The sequence below is a fragment of the Rhodamnia argentea genome, chromosome 5, assembly GCF_020921035.1.
Source record: "Rhodamnia argentea isolate NSW1041297 chromosome 5, ASM2092103v1, whole genome shotgun sequence".
Classification (NCBI taxonomy): domain Eukaryota; kingdom Viridiplantae; phylum Streptophyta; class Magnoliopsida; order Myrtales; family Myrtaceae; genus Rhodamnia; species Rhodamnia argentea.
Window position 1 is genome coordinate 29972475 of NC_063154.1, and position 21184 is coordinate 29993658.

The 21184-nt window shown below is 40.5% G+C and overlaps 1 protein-coding gene and 1 long non-coding RNA gene across 2 annotated transcripts in view; one reads left to right on the plus strand and one right to left on the minus strand.

The window, feature by feature from the left end:
* Positions 1 to 21184, plus strand: part of LOC125315326 — a 150597-nt gene that overhangs the window by 120067 nt on the left and 9346 nt on the right. The gene's annotated exons all lie outside the window — the stretch shown is intronic.
* LOC125315147 lies at positions 1784 to 19243 on the minus strand. Its single transcript, XR_007198501.1, has 3 exons — positions 19078 to 19243; positions 5223 to 5228; positions 1784 to 1795 (listed from the first exon to the last, which is right to left on the minus strand). It is a non-coding gene; the product is annotated as an uncharacterized LOC125315147 (long non-coding RNA).

Sequence of the window (21184 nt, forward strand, 5' to 3'; positions counted from 1 at the left end):
TCCCGAAAGATGGAGGAAATGATGGCCGCCTTCACCACCAAACTGCAATCATCCACCTCCAGCCCGCCGCTAATCATTCCTGCTCGAATTCCTCCCGCGGATAACTCCGGTAAAGCCCCGGAAGCTGCTCCCTATCAGATAATGCCGCTAGAAGATGTGATCATCACAGGCATGAACTCGAGCACGCCACCCGTGGTCCCAATCCCTCAAGCCAGCCTTGTGACCCCAGGATTGAATGGTGATGCGGCCAAGCTGTTGGCCCAAATGGAACAGAGGATCCGAGAGGTTGAGGGGACTCACAACATACCCCGGATTGACCTATCTATCTTTTCAAAGGTCACAGTGCTAGAGAAGTTCAAGATGCCCGACTTCGAGAAGTATGATGGGACTTCCAACCCGGTTCAGCATGTCCGGAGTTGTCACAAATGTCAGATTCATGGTGACAAGATTAATGTCCCTCCGAACGAGTTGCATCGCTTATCCGAACCATGGCCGTTTTCTATGTGGGGCATTGATGTTATCGGCCCTATCAATCCTAAAGCATCCAATGGGCATCGATTTATCTTGGTAGCAATTGACTATTTCTCTAAATGGATCGAAGCCGCATCTTATTTAGCGGTCACAGCACGAAATATCGTGAAATTTATCCGTCGAGATATCATCGCTCGATATGGTTCACCTGAAGCCATAATCACCGACAATGGCTCAAACTTGAACAAACAAGCAAGGCTAATTGTTCAATGGAATTCAAGATCAAGCATCCGAACTCTTCCCCATATCGTCCTCGGATGAATGGAGCAAGAGAAGCCGCCAATAAGAATATTAAGAAAATCTTAGCAAAGACGGCTGAAAATTATCGCGATTGGCATGAGAGGTTGCCATTTGCACTTATGGCGTATCGGACCTCGATCCGGACATCTACCGGAGCAACCCCGTATTCTCTAGTATATGGAATGGAGGTCTGTTCTACCAATTGAAGTGGAAATTCCTTCCTTACGTATATTGTCTCAAGCTAAGTTGATTGAAGCCGAATGGATCCCAAGCAGAGGGCGGCCCAATTGAATCTAATCGATGAAAAGAGACTTAAGGTTATATGTCATGGCCGGTGTTATCAGCAGAGGGTTGCTAAATCATTCAACAAAAAAGTTCGGCCTCGATATTTTCGAGATCAATGACCTGGTCTTGCGAAAATTGTTGCCAATAGTCCCACTCTCGAAGGGAAGTTTGCTCCAAACTATGGTGGTCCATATATAGTAAAGAAGGTGCTCCCTGGTGGTGCTTTGATTCTAGCCGAGATGGATGGTCGTGTCTTTACCAATCCAAGTGAATTCGATCTACGTAAAGAAATATTATACTTGATTTACTCTCATGTTTTCATAATCAAGTTATAATATTTATACAGATTCACAAGTTGTTCACATTTGGGCATTCGTTTGTTTCCTCGCTACTAATCTTTGCCGAGAGATTGTTTCAAATGGGGGGTCTCTCTAGCCCAATTGAATTGACCATCGGAGCGTGAGATTTACATATCTACAAAGTAAAAGGGGTTATCTTGCAAAAAAAATATGATAAATGCAAGCATATGGAAAATGCGAAACACATGCGAATGAGCAAAAACTTGCATCCATTTCATCCATCGGAAAACCTTACAAATAGATCATCGGGGTGGGAACGTAAAGCCAAACCGAGCCCTAATGAGCATCACAAAGGAGTTTAACCGGTCCTCCATACAATTGATGCCCCGCCTACACCGATCGCTCCGAGAATCAAGATCCGCCAGCTTAAAGAGGAGGAGCTCACATTTCTCTTTAAGCTCGGCTACCTTGTCCTCGTGATACTCGACAGCAAATTCCAAGTCATGGATCAGCATTCTCCCGCGGGCTATATCCAGGGTCAGATCGTCCATCCTTTCTTCCAGCCATGTGCATTGGAATTTCAAAACAATATTGAGCGGATCACGCTCAAAGATGGTCTCGAGACATGGCCAAACGTTCCACCAAGTTTCCCCTCTCACGAATCAGCAAGGAGACTTGATCATTACCGTAGTCAAGGGCCTTCTTATAATTGTCGCCTACAAGACCGGCCAACACCAAGTTATCTGTCCGATCCTGATAGCGTGCCCTCACAAGATGGGCCAAAGTAACATCTTGATGAGCATGATTGTAAGCCTCCAGGAAGTTAGTGAAGAGGGTAGGGAAGATCCTATATTCCTCTTCTAACTTGGTACCTTGAATAGAAGTAGTGTCCATATCCCTAAACATAAGACGAATTTCAGTTTCGACCTCCGGATGGTTGGCTATATAAGAGTAGCCCTGGCCTAGGAGATTATAAAGTTTCTCCCATTTGGCCAAAACCTCAGCCGAGAAGACGTGTGCGGGGAGGGAGGCCATTGTTGTTGAAGCAACCGAAAAAGAATGGATGCGAAAGAGTGCTTAGAAGGTTGGAGATGAAGATATGAAAGCGATGATCGTCTCGGCGTTAAATCCTAATTTAAAGGGCAGGAAAAGTCATAGCAATAATTATTGTGGGGGCCGAGTTAATTATCCGGGTGAAACTACAGACGTTTCGTCCGTGAATCACGGATCTACCATCTCGAGGCTCACGAATTCGAAAAAGTTGCGAAACGACTTAAAGGTTCCGCCATATTAAAAGAGGGACAAGCATACCGCAGAAAAGATTTGAGGGTCCCACCATGTTAGAAGGAAATGAAAAAGACAGAGCGGGAAACACGAAATCTTGGGAGAAACACTGGCTTAGTGGTTTTCATCCACGTTAAAAGGGAGGCTCCGGAACATGCATGTTTACTCAGAAGAATTTGGAGAGAGTAAGCATACAGCGGAGAGTAGAGTGAACAAAAGGCAAGAAGAAGTATTTCAATCCAACATGTTTGGAGGCTACCAAGCACTTACCGGAGGCAACCAACCTAGACATCCCCGAGAATGAACCGCTGAATTTCGAGGCCGGATCCAGCGCAAAAGCCGTAAAACCCAACTCCCTTGGCGGTGAAGTTCAAGATCTCGATAACAGCAACAACAATAGCAAAGCAGCAGCCGTAGTCAACCCCGTAAAAGAAAACATCAAATCAAAGAGCTCGAAGCTGCCTTTAAGGAGTGCCCTTACGTGAACGGGAAACGAAAAAATGAGTTGAGCCGGAAGCTAGGAATGGAGCCCTTGAAGGTCAGGTTTTGGTTTCAAAACAAGCGGGCCCGAGTGAAGGTTCGAAGTGAAAGTCATGAACTTGCGTCTCTAAAGGAAGAAAATGAAGAGCTTCGAGCAGAGATCAAGAGGTATAGGGATGCTCTTAACATCGCTATTTGCCATGTCTCGCAAAGCAACCCCATCACCTTTGGTGGCATGTTCCTTGATGAGCCACATCTGAGCATTGAAAATGCTCATTTATCGATTCATCCTCCCGAGCAAGTTCTCGCACAATCGGATTTCGTTGGGGATACATCCCAGAAAGTCGGCCTTGCGGAGGCGTAACCGATGCCCTTCGAGGGAAGTGACATGCATCACTACAATTGGAGTTTCCCCGATGTCACGATCGGCCAATTCAACACCGATGAAACTCCGAATCCGTAGCCTACATGAAGCTTGAGTTTTTATTATGGGCTTTCAAAATATCACTCTTTTGAGCATTACTAGCTAGCCCTTATGAATTCTCAAGAGAAGTAGAGACATGCGTGAATGAATGTACTGTTTGTTACAAAGTCCCCATGTGAGACATTCTTCCTTTTACGCCTAGAGTTAATCAAGGGGCAAAGAACAGTACTATCCGCAAATATCATCATGCTTAAATGCGTGAATTCTTTGTCAGATTTGACTGAACGCCGAAAGGAAAAGCATTAAAAGCCTTCACATAGATAGATGCAAAAAGATTTGAGAAAAAATAGCTGCCTCGTTATTAGAGAAAGCAAAAAGATTCGAGGAAATAAGCGCCTCGGGAGGAAGTGAAAAGATTTGAGGAGGGAAATAACTCGCCTCGTTCGTAGGGGCGAACCGAAAAGATCCGAGGAAGGAAATAACCGCCTCGTTCATAGAGAAAGCGAAAAGATTTGAGGGCTCCTACATATCAGAAAAGGAAAAAGATGACAGATTGAGTGAGAGGCAAGAGTTATTACGAAATGGATCCAAGGCACTAAGACCGGAAATGAGAGAAAAAGTTGTCCTCTTTCGTAGAAAAAGCGAGAACCTATATGCGAGACTAACGGATCAGAAAAAGTTTATAAATGACCACCGGAACTCGTCACGAAAGACCACCATCACTTTTGTGATTTTCGGGCAGATTGTTTTGCAAGTCCGAGAACATCTAAAGCTCGGTCTCTGGTCGAAACAGCCATTTTCGATCTACATATGGAAGGTTTTAAAAGAAAAACACGTTCATTCCAGGCGGAAGTATGGGAACCTTCCTATCCCGAAGATCTGCGAGTCATGGTCATTGATGGCAACCCCGTTTCCCTCTCAATCCTCGTTGCTATGCTGAGAAGTTGCATGTACGGGGTTTTTGCTTATGCGAAAGCAACGGATGCCTTACAAGTACCGAGGCAGTACAAATATGATTTTGACATCGTCGTCACAACCGTGGTAGGGATCGACATGGACGGTTTCAGTCTCTTAAAGATCATTGATTCCGAGTTGGACATACAGGTCATCGTAGTATCAGCAAGTAATGATCAGCAGTTCATAACGAGGGCCATATCGCATGGTGCTCGAGACGTCCCTCAGAAGCCGGTCTGCGTTCGAGTGCTCCAAAACATTTGGCAGCATGCTGTAAGGAAGCAATTACTTGTACAAAAAAACCACGACCAAGCCGACGACGACGATTTTGTCCAAAAGAAAAGGCCCCTTTGGTCCGCCAAGCTTCATTCTATATTCATTGAGGCGGTTCGACGCCTAGGAATCAATTCAAGACGACCACTGGCCGTACACAAAATGATGAATATAGACGGACTCACCATGCAAAGTGTCACAAATCACCTTCAAAGGGTTAGAGATAAGCCGAGGAAGCACGATGCAGCTTGGGACCAAGGCGACCGGACCAGAGTTGACTGGAAGATCAATTCCGGGAAAATCTACTGAGCAAAAGGTACCCGGCCACTTCCCAATCAAGAATACATGTCATACCAACCTTCCGCTGGTGGTTCTAGTAGCGGACCAGTTGATCATCCCTACAAGTTCCCGAGCAACGACGGAGGCTCAAGCTTAAGGAGTCGACCGCTCACAAGAATCTGTCGCCGGTGTTAGCAAGTAACAATGCCCAATTCGAGTATCAATTGCTCGAAAAATCAGAAGATTACTTTGATGATGAGCTTGCTACCTTGATGAGTCTGTTTGGAAATGAAGGACCTCCAGAGCTGTGATCCGAAGCAAGTTATTATGGGTCTTCAAACAACGATTGTTGGTGTTTAGTCCAAGACAGAATCGGTTGATCGTTGAAGTGGCCAAGCAAGAGAGGTGGAACTAATCTCGCATGAATACTCCTTTAATTCCATGTATAGTTCCCCTACGTGGGATATTTTTTACTTTCTAACTGTCTAGAATTTGCCTAGAGTTAAAGGACGAATTTTCTCCTCTCTTGTCAAATGCGTAAGTTCCTTACTAAGCTAGGCCTATAGCAAATCAATTTGTGGACGACGCCTCCGAACGCCCGTAAAGAGAAATTCCGAATAGCCTTACTTGGGAGAATACGAGTAAAAGGCCAAGCGGGCTTAAAGATGGGTAACTCCGTATCGTCCCAATTGGCTCTTAGTCATTTCAAACTCTAAATTATGCTTATTTTATTCTCGACGGGGGATTGCCAACTGTTTTGAGAACAATATAGCAAAAAGCGAACCAACCATGGACGCTAACATCACCACAGCCTAGTGGTTGGGGGAATGACAGTGGTCCGAGGCATCCCGGGTTCGATCCTGGGATTTGGCATCAATGTACAAAGATTAATAAAAACTTTTTTGCTTCGCGATTCGGTGCCGATTGAAACTCAGCCAAGATGGTTACGTAACCCGGAGAGATAACATCCCCGACATACGGTCCGATCCAGATGAATTGATCTTTTCAATTCAAAGTTTGCAAGGAATACGTACAAGGGTAAAGCGGTATCGTTTCAACTCATTTAGAACGTGAGAACGTACATTGACGCTTTCCCTTTTGATTTTTACAGGGGTCACCGCCTTTCCAGATAGGGAAGTATCCCTTCTCCCCGAAAAATTAATGAAATAAGAAATTCCTGGAGCCTTTGACAATCTCATGTCTCAAACTAGATAATGAAGTTTTGCAACTCATTTGCATGAGCAGGGGCAACTCACAATCCACGCCCTTAAGAATTTTCTTACGTGCTTGGCACCAAGATAAAAAGTTGCTGCATTTTATATGCTCAAAAACACTCATACATTGCATAGTTTGTGCATGACTATTCCTCATATTTAATTTACCAACTCTGAATAAGGAACATGAACTACATAAGATACATCGAATGTATGGAATGGGGCATGACAGGATGATGAAAGGCAATCATTTCCCAAACACGTCCCATTTTTTTCAGGAGAGTTGAACGGTGGCAAAATTTCGCATTTCCACAAGGTAAAGAGTTTTCTCGCAAAAGGTACGATAGCCAAAATGACGGAGGCATTCATTTCTCTATCCTAAACACTACAGGTGATCCATTGATTACCCCTTTTGAGCGGTGGTTTCATTTCTTCACCCCTGTCAAGAACCACCCCACACCGGAGTCCAGGACGAGTTAATTCCCAGCAGCAACACGAGGTAAATGGTTAGAAATTTTCTTGCTCGGACTAACATTAATCTTTGGGTGTTTCTTTGCATTTATACTCGAATTTTAATTCAAGTGCCTTAGGATGATGAAGAGCATTCACTTCTCTATCCTATACACTTCATTCTTTGCATAGCCCACTTGAGCCTGCAAATTCATTTCTTAAACCCCCGTTGGTGATCATTTGCTCATTCCAAAGATGAAGATAGCATTTTCCCAAGGATTAGAATTGGAGATGGTCGGGTCAACAGAGAATTCCCGAATGGACTCATTTCTTGTATGCTAGATTTTTTATGTTTACATAATTTTTCTTTGTAAATGTTTATGTTTGTTGTAATTCCTGGTTGAAAATCATGGGATTGTAAAAAAAAAGGAGAGGCAAACTCAGCTTAAAGGAGAATGGCCCACTCTTGAAAAAAAAAAAAAAAGATGTCGAAGAGCTCTCAAAAAAAAAGGGAAAAGAAATCTCTTCAAAAAAAAAAAAAAGAAAAATGAGAGTCGGGAGTAAGAAAAACAAAGGCCGATCTCATATGAAAATTTCAAGCATAGGAAAAGCAAAGTGCCTACCAAAAGTAAGGCCAATGCACATTCATTTGTAAAGTACTTCTGAATTTTGAATGTACATTTTTGCATGTTAAGTTGTAAATTCCATGTACATGTTTGCATTGTGTCTCTTGCAAATCCTTGACAGACACTTATTGTGAAGAAGACTCCCCAAGAAATCAGTTTGCAAAGTGCAATTTTCAGTAGAAAACTATCATCCCTCATTCAATGATGGTATTCTTTTCGAAGACATTTCCGGAAGACCAAGATCGGTGACTAGTCGGCGATAATCACCAACGTTAAGCCCCTTCTCATTTAATTTCTAAGCCAAAACGAGCCTTTTCGTTCCTCGGTCCCCAATCCTAGCCTACGTTATAACCCTCCAAAGTCTCTTTTGATTAGGGCACTTGAGTTAACGTAGAGTTAAATGATTTTAAGCATCACTCGAAGAAGTTCGAGCAAGATTATTTCTCTCTCATTTTTGCAGGATTCTTGACTTGTAAATCCGGAGCAGATGATGAAGAAATTCATTTCAAGCAGCCTTGACTCAATTAGAGTCCCCTTTGTAAACCTTTGACCTAGCCCTCATTACGGTCCTAATCAAGACCTCCAGATCGGCTCGGTCGTATCAATTGCGAGATTACTTGGATCCTTATCGAATGCGATGATGGAAAGATTGAGTGATTTCTCTTGAATCCTGCAGACGGGATAAATAGCTTTTCTCGAGAGTGAGAGAAAGCCCTTTCGGACTGAAGTCCCCCCATTCAGCTCACATTCGAGGTATTCGTAATGTGAGAACCTCCCTGGACAAAATTGGTAATGCAAACTTGACAGAATGGTTATGCATGAACCATAGTATGAGTGATTGTATTATACTCATTGTTGAATATGTTTGTGTGTGTTACCTCTGACATTCTATGATAGGTAATACATTCCCGATGTTCGAGTTCCCTCCCAAGGTCTCGAAATTCATCCAAGGATTATTGAATGAGCAAGTTTTGCTGGCAAATGCCTACCAGGTACGATACGACCAATCTGTTTCGTTCCTTGATTAATCGTTTGGAGAACCCAGGTAAGTTTTCCGAACCCCTTTTCAAATTAACAACTCTTCTCATGATAGTTGTTATGATTCAATTCAAGCAATATGCCCCTTTTGTACTTATCGATTCCATTCGATGGTGCTCCTATCAAATATTGTTCAATTCAGGCAATATGCCTCTTCCGTCAAGTCGTGTAGACATATGCACTGGCGATCTTGACATCTTATCAAATCATAACGACGTAGCTCTTATGGTTTCAATCTCGGGACGTGAAGACATATGCACCGGCGATCTTGACATCTTATCAAATCATAACGACGTAGCTCTTATGGTTTCAATCTCGGGACGTAAAGACATATGCACCGGCGATCTTGACATCTCTTCAAATCATAACGACGTAGCTCTTATGATTTCAGTATCAGATCACGAAGACGTATGCACCGGTGATCTTGACCTTTAGTCGGCTCATAATGACATAGCTCTTATGATTTTCGGCTCCTTTATCAAATCATGAAGACATAAGCACCCATATTTTTGATCCAAACCAAATCATAACGACGTAGCTCTTATGATTTTGGTTCCCCTTTATCGAATCGTGAAGACATATGCACCGGCGATTTCGACATTTAATCAACTCACAACGACGTAGCTCTTGTGAACTTGATCCCACTTCTTTCGACTCACAACGACGTAGCTCTTGTGATCTCAAACGACACACATATCTTGCGCTGTCTTGCATTAGGGAGAAGTCTCGATAACGAGATAGGCCAAATACCTTAAAATCCTTGCATCCGCAAAAGAAGCTTGGAAATTAAGAGAACCATTAGCTTACGAGAAATTTGGTAAAACAGGTATTCTTGTATGCGATCCATGTGCAGGTTTCTCTAACATGAAAAAGGGAAATTATGACACATGTTATTTACAGTCTTGCATATCATGCATCACTTCATTACATTAAAAATGGGATTAAAACTCCCGCCAAAAAAGTTCATCCATAATTTGCACTATCAAAATTTAGGATTCAATTTTGTCTTTGAGCGGAACCTCTACGAGCCTCCACTCAAAGAGGGGCAGCTGTTGACGCCTAAATTTTGATTAATCTATTTTTTGCATAAAAATTATAAAAAAATCATCTCACATATTTATTTTTAGCATACATTGCATTGGCATATAATCGGGCAAGTAGAACACTTAATTTAGCATGCGTCTAGACTAGGCACGGGATGGAAAAATACACCGAGAAGATTTGAAACTTCAAGGACTGTATTGCAAATACTTAAAATTTCAGGGACCGTATTGCAAATACTTGGAACTTCGAGGACTGTATTGCAAATACCAAAAGAAGATGAAGAAGGGAAGATGATGAAGGGAAGATAATGAAAAGAAGATGAAGAAGGGAAGATGATGAAGGGAAGATAATGAAGGGAAGATGAAAATGGAAGGTGAAGAAATGAAGATGAAGAAGGGAAGATGAAAATGGAAGGTGAAGAAATGAAGATGAAGAAGAGAAGATGAAGATGGAAGGTGAAGAAATGAAGGTGAAGAATGAAGGATGAAGAACTTTGCCTATAAAAGAGAGAGCTCTTGAGAAGAGTTTTAGAAGGGGGAAGTGGAAGAGAATTGAGAGAGAGAGTAGAAGAGAATTGAGAGGTTTTTTAGGAAGAGTGGAAGAGAATTGAGAGAGTTTTGAGAGAGTTTTTGAGAGGAATTTTTAGAGAGGAAAAAGAGAGTTCTTGAGAAAAATCGTAAGAGAAAATTTGAGAGTGAAGAAAAGTGTTTTAGTCGAGCATCATCTTCGACGAGTCCCGACACATATTTCGCCCTCGCAACCCAACAACGCCATTGCTTGCCATTTTCGACGATAGCCACGTTCTTCCAGCTCCGAGATCTTGAAGGGAACTATAACGTGTATGTGAGTAAGATTTTGTGTAATAGAAGGTAATCCTTTCCATCTCGATCTACAAAAATGTAATCGTTTGGTGTGAACATTCGTTTGTTTATTTTAGACATGCCACGTGTTCCAAATTTTAGCATTATTACATGTTAATTTATTTCTGTAAATACTCGTGATTGGCTGCGTTTTCTTTCTTTCTAAATCACCCATGGTGTATATCGTACAAAGTTCAATGTTTTACATCCCCATAAAAAAGAAGAAAAAACCAAAAAAATTGCATCTTTGAATTTCAAGTAAAATCCATCAAAATTGCCAAATCAAATATTTTTCATGAAAATGGTACCGAAAGGGCGTTAGAGAAATCTGACGTAACCAAATCCCCGAATTCAAAATCTCTGGTTCGCGGAAATAAGATAGTTTTCTCCCGCTATTTTATTTAGGTTTCTAATCAACCTACCGAAAATGATTAGTGGCGACTCCAATTCAAAACACGTTGCATGTTAATTATTTGAATCTTAAGTTGCGATTTGGTATGGACTTGGGAGAGTCCGAGTTAGGTTAGTTAATTAATTAACCTGATAATCCATTAGCCCGAAAATTAACTTGTCTATTTTTTCTAGGTCGCGACAACGTTTGGTAGCGAAGGGCTTTAGTCAGAAGGAAGGGATCGATTTTAATGAAGTGTTCTCTCCGGTTGTGAAACATAGTTCCATTCGTGTGTTGCTCGCATTAGTGACCCTTTATGATCTAGAACTTGAGCAACTTGACGTCAAGACCGCTTTTCTGCATGGCGAGCTTGAGGAGACAATCTATATGGCTCAACCCGAGGGATTCGTTGTTGAGGGCAAAGAAGATCACGTTTGCAAATTGAAACGTTCTTTGTATGGTCTCAAGCAATCTCCACGACAATGGTACAAGAGGTTTGATAGTTTTATGTTAAGTCATGGCTATTCGCGAAGTGCGCATGACAGTTGTGTGTACTATAAGAGATTGCATGATGGTTCTTTTGTTTATTTGCTATTGTATGTGGATGACATGCTCATTGCAGCGAAGGACATGTCGGAGATACGGTTGTTAAAAAAGCAACTTAGCAGGGAATTTGAGATGAAGGATCTTGGAGCAGCCAAGAAAATTCTAGGTATGGAGATTTGCAGAGATAGACAGGTTGGGAAATTATACCTTTCGCAGAAGGGGTATATTGAAAAAGTGCTTGAACGTTTCGGCATGAAGAATGCTAAACCGGTAAGTACTCCTTTGGCGTCTCACTTTAGACTTTCTGCTTCTTTGTCACCTAAAACCAAAGAAGATGAAGATGAGATGTTTCGAGTTCCATATTCTAGTCTTGTGGGTAGTCTTATGTACGCTATGGTTTGCACTCGTCCGGATATTTCCCAAGCGATTAGTGTTGTGAGCAGGTATATGGCACGTCCCGGGTAAAGCTCACTGGCAAGCAGTGAAGTGGATTCTTCGGTATATCCGAGGCACCTCAGATGTTGGTTTGGTCTTTGATAGAGATTGTGATACGGGGCATTCAGTTGTTGGCTTCGTTGATTTCGACTATGCGGGTGATCTCGATAAAAGGAGATCTTTGACAGGTTATGTTTTTACGCTTGGTGGCTCCGCGGTTAGTTGGAGAGCAACTTTGCAAGACACGGTTGCTTTATCTACTACCGAAGCAGAGTACATGGCAGCAACGGAAGCAGCAAAGGAAGCTCTTTGGTTGAAGCGTTTAGTTACATAACTTGGGGTAAAGCGGGAGGAAGCCTCCGTTATCTTTTGCGATAACCAAAGTGCAATCCAGTTGACCAAGAACGCGATGTATCATGAGAGAACGAAACACATCGACATTCGTTATCACTTTGTGCGTGATGAGGTTGCTAAGGGTACAGTTACAATGAAGAAAGTACCTACAGCAAATAATCCAGCAGATATGTTGACCAAACCAATTCCTTTGACTAAGTTCAAGCATTGTTTGGACTTGGTTGGTGTTCTCACCGTTTGAGTTACTTAGGCGGAGTTGGTGGCGTTTCATCCCTTGTTTCCTACATCGAGTACGCTCACGTAGGCTTAGGGGTGTGCGTTGTTGATTCCATCGTTTGGCTGGTGGCCTTGTGTGGTCACTCTTGATGGTGAGGGAGAGAGGTCTTGTGACGTTTAGTAAAACGCACTTCCGAAGATTTGAAGTCAAGGTGGAGATTTGTTATATTTTTTACTTTCAAATTAGTGATAAGGTTATTTTGGACCATTCACTTTGTTTTAGGGTTTCTTAGATGGGGTTATAAAAAGGATATCTTGAATAGCATATTGTAATGTTTTGCCTTTACTTCTGGCCCGAAACCCTTTGTTTTTCACTTCTTCTTGTCAGATCTTTGGATCTTTGATTGTACGCTTGTACACATTGTTGAAGATAGTGAAACCCCTCTCTCTCCCCGTGGTTTTTCCCGTTTTGGGTTTTCCACGTAAATCGTGTCTCGTGCGTTCTTATTTTACTTTCATCCTTAGCTATTTTGTTCTTGAATTTGTGCATCTCTTGGCGTTTTCCGCAACAGGCCGGATTCTACTAGAATGAATCAATAGAGGTTACGAGAGATGATCCTCTCGGTCGCTCTTACAACACCTCATACAAAACTTGAGAATTCTCTAAGTAAGTAGGTGAATCTAAACAACTCAGGCACTTTTGAAAGTATCTTTTCATGAACACACTTCTGAAAAGATTTATATTCATATTCATATTGACAATGTTGTTCGGAATGATTGTCATGAACTCGGAATATGCAAGAGTGATTCTGAAAAGATTCCATCATCATTTTTGTCGGACTTCTATAGTTAACTTGTTCTATATGTTTAGACTTTTTAGGTTTTATAGATTATGAAAAAACATATAAACCTACTTGTGAATAATTGTATGGTTTTGAAAGCATAAAAAACTGCAACATTTGGAACATGAATCTTAGAAGTAAAAACTCTAAACAGACCCAAGCATTTGTGATAACTAGAATTAGAATGAGGGATTACGAAGCAATGTCATGGTTCACAATCGATTTCCTTATTAACTTTATCAAGTATGGAGTAGCAATATTCAATAAAAATTCTGATCTATCAATTCTAATTGAAGTTATGTCTAACGCAATAGTTACAATTGACATTCTAATCTAACAATTGTTTTAATTATGACGTTGCTTCTATATTTTGAATATGATCTCATTGACCTGCGCAATGAGCAGGTCTAGGATTAGTACCTAATCAATATTTTTCTATTAACCATAGAAGAAAGGATGGATTAGGATTTGTACATTAGCGGTGGGAAATGATGAAAGGATGGATATATCATCAATGCATGTCCATTAGTAATGGGAGAAAGGACGGAGATATGGACATTGATGATGGTGACCGGTCCATTAAAGGGACAATAATACCGAAAATCTTCCATTCCAATACTCGAGAAATTGACTGGTGTATAATTAAGCCTTAAACTAAGCTTCATAGTCTGCACCAATCTCCTTTTTTCTTTATCGTGGTCCGGCTCTTTGCTAAGGCTCTAAATTGTTGGATGTCCGATACTAGCCATAAAAAAAAAAATGTTGTGCTTCTATCACCAAAAAATCTGAAAATCGATATTTTAATAAACAAAATTTGACTCACTTGAGAAAAGAAAAAAATAATGTTTAGGTATAAAGAGTTAAAGACTCGTCATATATGTCTTTCTATCACCCTTTATTAAAAATAGCACACGTTATTGGAGCCCCTTTATCCCTAGAAATGAGGAGTTAGACCCTTACAGTGAAGGCTTGGGGTTTAGAGAAAAGTCATGATTACGTACCACCATTACTATGCACCGCAGAGGAAGAGTGTGAAAAACACTTGAAGTCACCGCCGATACAACCGGCATCCGACACCAAGGGCCATGTTATACTTTGTATCACTACGCGTACGTCCATCTTCACTTACCATTGCCTCGAACTTAATTTTTTTCTGGAAGAAAAAAAAACCGAAACTTTAAGTGCAGCCTCAAATTTATGTTGAATTTTATTTTGTCTAAAAAATCACAAGTTTACAATGTATATCTTGTGATCCTGTCTCAATTTGACGTGACATTTTTATATCAACAAAAAAACTTGCATTGGCAAAGTAATAGGACGATAAGTACGGACAAACATGACATTTTCATGTGGAAAATAATTCTACCCCAATAAAGAAGTCCTCCAAAATTAAGCCGTTCTATAATAAGAAAATTACATACTAATGGCGACTTTAGGACAAAGGGCCAATGAGGCAAGATTGAGACTAGAGTAAAAATCAGTGATTTTTTCTTAGATAAAAAAGTTCGGGATAAATTCGGAATTGATACTAAAGTTCAAGGTATTTTTTAAGATAAAAAAGATTTGGTATAAATTTGAGATTGAATCTAAAATTAAGGATTTTTTCTGAAATAAAAAAAAAGTTCGGAACGATTTTAGGACTTAATCTAAAATTGAGAGTTTTTTTTAAGAGAATGAGGCTACTTTTAATCTAAAATTGAGAGTTTTTTTTAAGAGAATGAGGCTACTTTTTATCACACAAAAAAAAGGCAGTTGTCAACATCCAAATTTTATGACCAAAAAAAAAAAAACATCCAAATTTCAAAAAAGACACCTCGGGCAAAGCTCGAAAGAGTGAATAAATATTGCTAATTTAAACCATAGTACAGGGCAGATAAAGATATGGGGACATGTGGGGTCTGGACTAAGGTCACATCACATCAAAGTCATGAATACTGCACTCGCCCCCACTTGGCATACACTTGAATGAAGTGACTTCATTGCAGCCTTTGAAAACAAACACAAGAAAAATCAAAGACTTATTTCATTAAATTTCATTTAGGCCCAGTGACAGCTATCTTTTTTTAAATTTCATTTAGGCCCAGTGACGACGTGGAGTAGTCTGCTACCATTCAACTTCCTCTTTCTCTCGGCGTGGCATTTGAGTCGTTCTCAAGGTTCTAGATCGTTGGATCGCTAGTACTAAATCTTAGCCGTTGATTTCTCATCGTTTCTCGGGCACAGCCATTCTTCTTCCTCCTCCTCTTCTTCTCGAGAATTTGGGTGACCGGGTCATCATTCTCTCTCTCTCTCTCTCTCTCTCCGTTTTCTCGCTCTTTGCTTCTGGTATAGAGAGAAATGCTCACAACAGAAACGAAATGGATTACGTTAGCATAATAATTTTTGAGTATTCGTGAGAATAACCGTACACATGAGATACAAATTCTTAAAAGAGTAAACCTCATAATAACACTTAATTATTCATTATTTTTTTTATGATCCAAAACAGACTATTAATTTTATAATCATTCAAAAATTACTACATAATCAATTCTCAAATGAAATATACTTTTTGTCCTGTAAAAATGATGTCTATCAAACAGAATCACCACATGTAAGTTTCGCCTCGTTGCACCGTACATGAATGAGTGACTCGCCCCAGCTTGGACACACTTCAGTAAACCTTTTTGAACATGGACTGTATTCTTCTCTTGAATTTTAATAGTCCGGGCAGGAATCTAAGCCTAACCTACTGCCTTCATTGGTTTGACCATTAAAACCGTCCCAAAATATGTTTTTCCACATGAGGTTCCTTTTATTTCGCAGAAAATAAAAATTTCGAAAAATATTTTTTAAAATATAATTGTTTGTATGGTTTGAAATAATTAGTTAAATAAAAATATTCTTATTGTGGATGACAATTTATATATGGGTATTTTCATGAAAGATAAAATGTATTCTTTATTCATTCATTCTTATAAACGATATAAGTGTTCGTATTTAGGAAAATATTTGTCAAATCATTGATTTTTCGTGAAATAAAAACAATCCAAATTAATATATTTTATTATCTTTTTTGCTTTTCTTTTGGTTAATCTTTGTTTGGTTGGATTGATTGGTTTTTGTTGATATTGCTATGATAAAACAGAAATAGCACTAAAAATAACATGTTTTTGCCATTAACGAATGTCTTTACAACATATGAAAGTTTTACCATATATGAAAGTCATTTACCCCTATAATAGATACATTTACCAATTACAAGTAGCACACATTTAGAGTAATACGCAATCTTATCAACGTATTAGAAATTGATCGGTACACATTGCTTTTCAACGTCAAACATCTAATTTTATGGTTAAATTAGTTGATGATGGAAGCCCCTCTTAAAATATAAAAAAAGTACTTGAGGATGTACTGACCAACCACAAAGGGGTTTTTGGTTTTCCTCGATACGACGAGAAAATTGAATTTTATGCACTACAAACTAGGTTATACTTATCAAGCTAATTACAAAGAAATGTGTGCCTCATGACTTTTATTGTTTTGACTTAGTCAAAATGCTTTCGAACGGTGATAATGCATCTACCCAATTGGGGTTAAATTGACATTTCCAACCTAACAATTTTGTTTGGACCAAAAAGAAAAAAAAATAACAATTTTGATGGGCATGTTTGTCATGTGAGACTAATAGGCGCATAGAAATTTGGCCGCCTAACATTCAACTATATCCGAGGCCAATACGATGAATACCTATCATATGCTACTATTACTTTAACATTATACTTACTGAGCATCTCTCTCGTACAATTATTGAATATCTGTAGTACGGTAATTTTTAGGTTGACATAACCATTTTCTTAAAAAGTGTTACGGAATGTAAAGTAAAATTGCTCGTTACTAAAAAAATGTCATGTTTACTTAACTCCGGGATTGGTGCAGTTGGTTGAGGCATAGCGAAAGTTTCAGCTCGAAACCGGGGAATCGTTCCTTTGAATCCCACAAATTGCGTGCATGCTATTTGAGTTAGAGTCAGCTACGCAGGGGCCTAAGCTCAACTGATTTTGCAGGATATTTCATTGGCTTAACCTCCACACTTGTGGCCCTAGATTGTAGCGAAAACAATTGCGTACTTTAGGAGAATGCTAACTTCATATGGTAATTTTTTTTCCTAGTATGTGCACTTATTCTCCATATATTAGGTAGTTACTATGCAAAAGGTCCTTATCACCTTAATTACAAAGTGAACGTCCCGGATGACTTTAATTAGTCAAAACATTATTTTTAAAAATTAGGCGTAACCTTTTCGAATTGTCATAATGGATATACAAATTAAGGAGTAATTTCACATATTCTAATCTAACACTTATGGTTGGCAAAATAATTAAACAACTTCAATATTTCCTCATGAACTGAGTTTTCTTTTTCCACTTAAAGGATTGATTTGAGGTGCTTTCTATCAATAAACCTCTCAAAATTCGGAATATGATAAATGAAAAGTCAAGACATATTGTCACCTAACAGTCAACATTAATTAGATATTAGTACGTGACCACTTAACAGTGGAGCAAAGGAAAACATTAATTAGATATTAGTACGTGACCACTTAACAGTGGAGCAAAGGAAAGAGACTTAGATATGGGTGCTCGTGATCGGTCAAGCATAGAAATAATCAAATGAGAGATACAAACATCATAATTTTTATACGGCGATCACTTAAGCATTATAATCTTTTTTGGATCACTAAGTGTCATGATTTATAAATGATACTTACTTGAGAATCATAATTAATATATAACTTTTTCAAAGACCATTTGAGCGCCATAAGATTTTGAAATAACAAGTGCCATGCCACGTCGAATTTCCGAGATTCTTGAATGAATGTTCCTAAAACAGTTTGGCCCTTCAGCTGTGATTTGAAAATTACAGCACTCACGGCAACGTTTAACATATGGTTTGCAAGTCCACGTTGGTGGCTTGACAGATGGGACCCACTGCGGTCTTTCTTTTATTTTAAATCGTTGGATCTCCAGAACTGAAGCTCACCCGTTGATTCGTCATCCTTCTCTGCGCTCAAATCTTATTCCCCTCTTCTTCACTCAATCGTTCTTGTTCTGTTTCGCTCTTTCTTCTCCTCGGCCAAACCATCCTTCTTATTCTTCTTCACTGTCTCCCCGTTTTATCGCTCTTTCTTTCTCGAAAAGAAAAAATCAAAGCAAAATGTCGATCGATCCTGCCCTTCCTGTTGCATCTTTTGCATGGGATATCTTGAAGCGGGTAGTTGTTCCCGTCAAGCGCCAATTCGGATACGTGATCTCCTCCAAGAGCTACGCCCAGGATCTTCAGAAGGAAGTCGGGAAGCTGGCGTACGAGGCTGAGAGGATCCACAATGCCGTCGAAGTGGCCAGAAACAATATTCGGATGGTCTACAGTCTAGTCACCGATTGGCACGAGACTGCAGAGAAGGCCTTGAAGGAGGCGGGAGAGCTGTTGGGAGAGTTCGAAAAAGCAAGTAAGAGTTGCTGCTACGGGACTCTTCCCGACCCCAATTGTCGCTATCAGTTCAGCAGGAAGGCCAAGGATAAGATCGAGCTCCTTCAGCGACTCGCTCGAGAATGCAGTGAATTCAGGGACATCTCCTTCATTGATCCTGCTCCAGGGAATGTCACTGCGGCCTCCGCTCCTTCTGCCAAGGACGATGGCGTCTTCGAATCCAGAGCTTCGATCCAACGTAAAATCATGGCCGCTCTTGCTGATAACCGCAACAGCGTGGTTGGGGTTCATGGGATGGGCGGGACCGGCAAGTCCACCCTTTTGGAAGAGGTTGAAAGAAGAATAAGGGAAGAGAGGTCGTTCGATCTGGTCGCTAAGGCCGATGTGTCGGAAAATCCAGACATCAAGAGGATTCAAGGAGAGATCGCGCACGGGTTGGGCCTTAGTGACATAAAGAAGGAAGAGAATGTCAGCTTGCGAGCGAAGCTTCTGCGCGAGAGGTTGGAAGATGAGGAGAGGACGAAACAAGAAAATGATGACGAGAGGAAGAAGAAGAAGAAGAAGGTGCTCATAATACTGGACAACTTGTGGGAGCCGCTGGACTTGAAATCAGTCGGCATTCCTTGCGGTCATGATAACAAAGTCATAGGATGCAAGCTGCTGTTGACGTCGAGAGATCGAGATGTCTTGCAAGCGGAAATGGGCTGCGACGACCCCTTACTTCTTGGGGTGCTGCAGGAGGAAGAGGCAAGAAGATTGTTTGAGAGTTATGTCGGAGACAAAGTTCGCGATGAAGAGTTCAAACCCTTGGTGGAGGAAGCACTCCATAAATGTGCAGGTTTGCCTTTCCTAATTGTCCAAATGGCCAAACTTCTTAAACACGCTAATTTATCCGGATGGAAGAATGTTTTAAAACAACTCAAGCTGTCTAAAAACGAGGGAATTGGTGAGAAAGTAAATAAGATGTTGCAATTGAGTTACGACCATTTAAAAGGCGAGGATGTGAAGTCACTGTTACGGCTCTGTGTTGTGTGTGGCGTCTCTAAGCCATCTCTTGAAAACTTGGTGAGATATGGCGTGGGTTTGGGGTTATTTCGAGAAGACAAGAGCATGGAAGAAGCTAGAGAAAGTTTGGCATCATCCATCCGCACTCTTCAAGACTCCTCCCTCTTGTTAGAGGATAGAGATGTTCATGGTTTCAAAATACATGACTTGGTTCGTGAGTTTGTTGCCTCGGTTGCTTCCAGAGATAACCCTTTTCTTGTGTTGAAAGAGAAAGATAGGTTGATACCAGAGTGGTCGAAGGACAAGCTCAAAAGTTGTAGGGCAACATGCTTTCCCTACGTTGACATGGAGGAGCTTCCTGAAGAAATAGAGTGCCCCGAAATGCAGATGTTTTTGTTGTTCACGAACAATAAACCTCTTGATGTTCCGGATTCATATTTCAATTCTATGAGGAAACTCGCGGTCCTAAATCTCACGGGGATACATCTCATTCATTCGCCATTGTCGTTTCAACTTTTGGAGAACTTACACACCTTATGTTTGGATGGCTGTTCGGTAGAGGATGTAGCCAGTCTTGGCAACTTAAAAGGGCTACAAATTCTCAGTTTTGCGAACTCCAAAATTCATCGATTGCCGAAAGAAATCGGGCAATTGGTAGAGCTGAGGCTATTAGACTTGAACCATTGCTCAAGGCTTCAGGTAATCGAACCAGGTGTGCTAGGAAGCTTGATCAAATTGGAGGAGTTATATGTGGAGAATAGCTTTGATCAATGGAATGCCATGGAGCAAACTCCACCAAGTAATGCCTGCCTTATTGAGTTGAATAACATGAAGAATCTCTACTCTCTACACGTATCAATTCCTCATCCGAATGTCCTGCCCGAGGATTTAAACCTACAAAAATTAACCAAATACGGAATCCAGATAGGCAGTACATGGCACTCGTCAAGCGAATACAAAACATCAACGGCATTGAAGCTCAAGTTGAATCCAGCGAATGATATTCTCCACAAAGGATGTGTACGAACTATCTTGGACAAAACTGATGATCTGTATTTGGATGGATTGAACAAACCTAAAAGTATTTGCGAGTTATCCCTAGAAGGTTTTCCAAAATTGAAGCATCTACATGTCGAGAATGGTCCCTCCGTCCATTACATCCTCCAATGGCCTTCCTCCACTGCTTTTAAGATGTTGGAGTCATTAGTTCTCGAAGATCTGATCAACATGGAGAAGATATGCCACAGCCATATCTCGTCCACGTCCTTCCGTACATTGAAAAAAGTACGAGTCAAGCGTTGTTTCAAAATGGAAGTTTTGTTTCCTTGTTCATTACTGAGAGAACTTCCACAGCTTGAAGAGATCGGAGTTATCGAGTGCGACTTGATGCGGGAGATTGGAGAAGCTGATGAAGGTGGCAAAGTTGAGTTGCGTAATTTGCGTGCATTGGAGTTGCGTGACTTGCCAGGTATAAAAAACTTTTTTTCCGCCGGGAGTGCTCCTTTGAGTAGTTCGTCAGAAAACCAAGTTGCCACTCAAGCTGTATTTTTCAACGGGCAACAGGTAACTTTCTATCAAAAGAATGTAGTGTTTATTAATTGCTAATTAGATGTAACATAGATCATAATATATATTCATATTG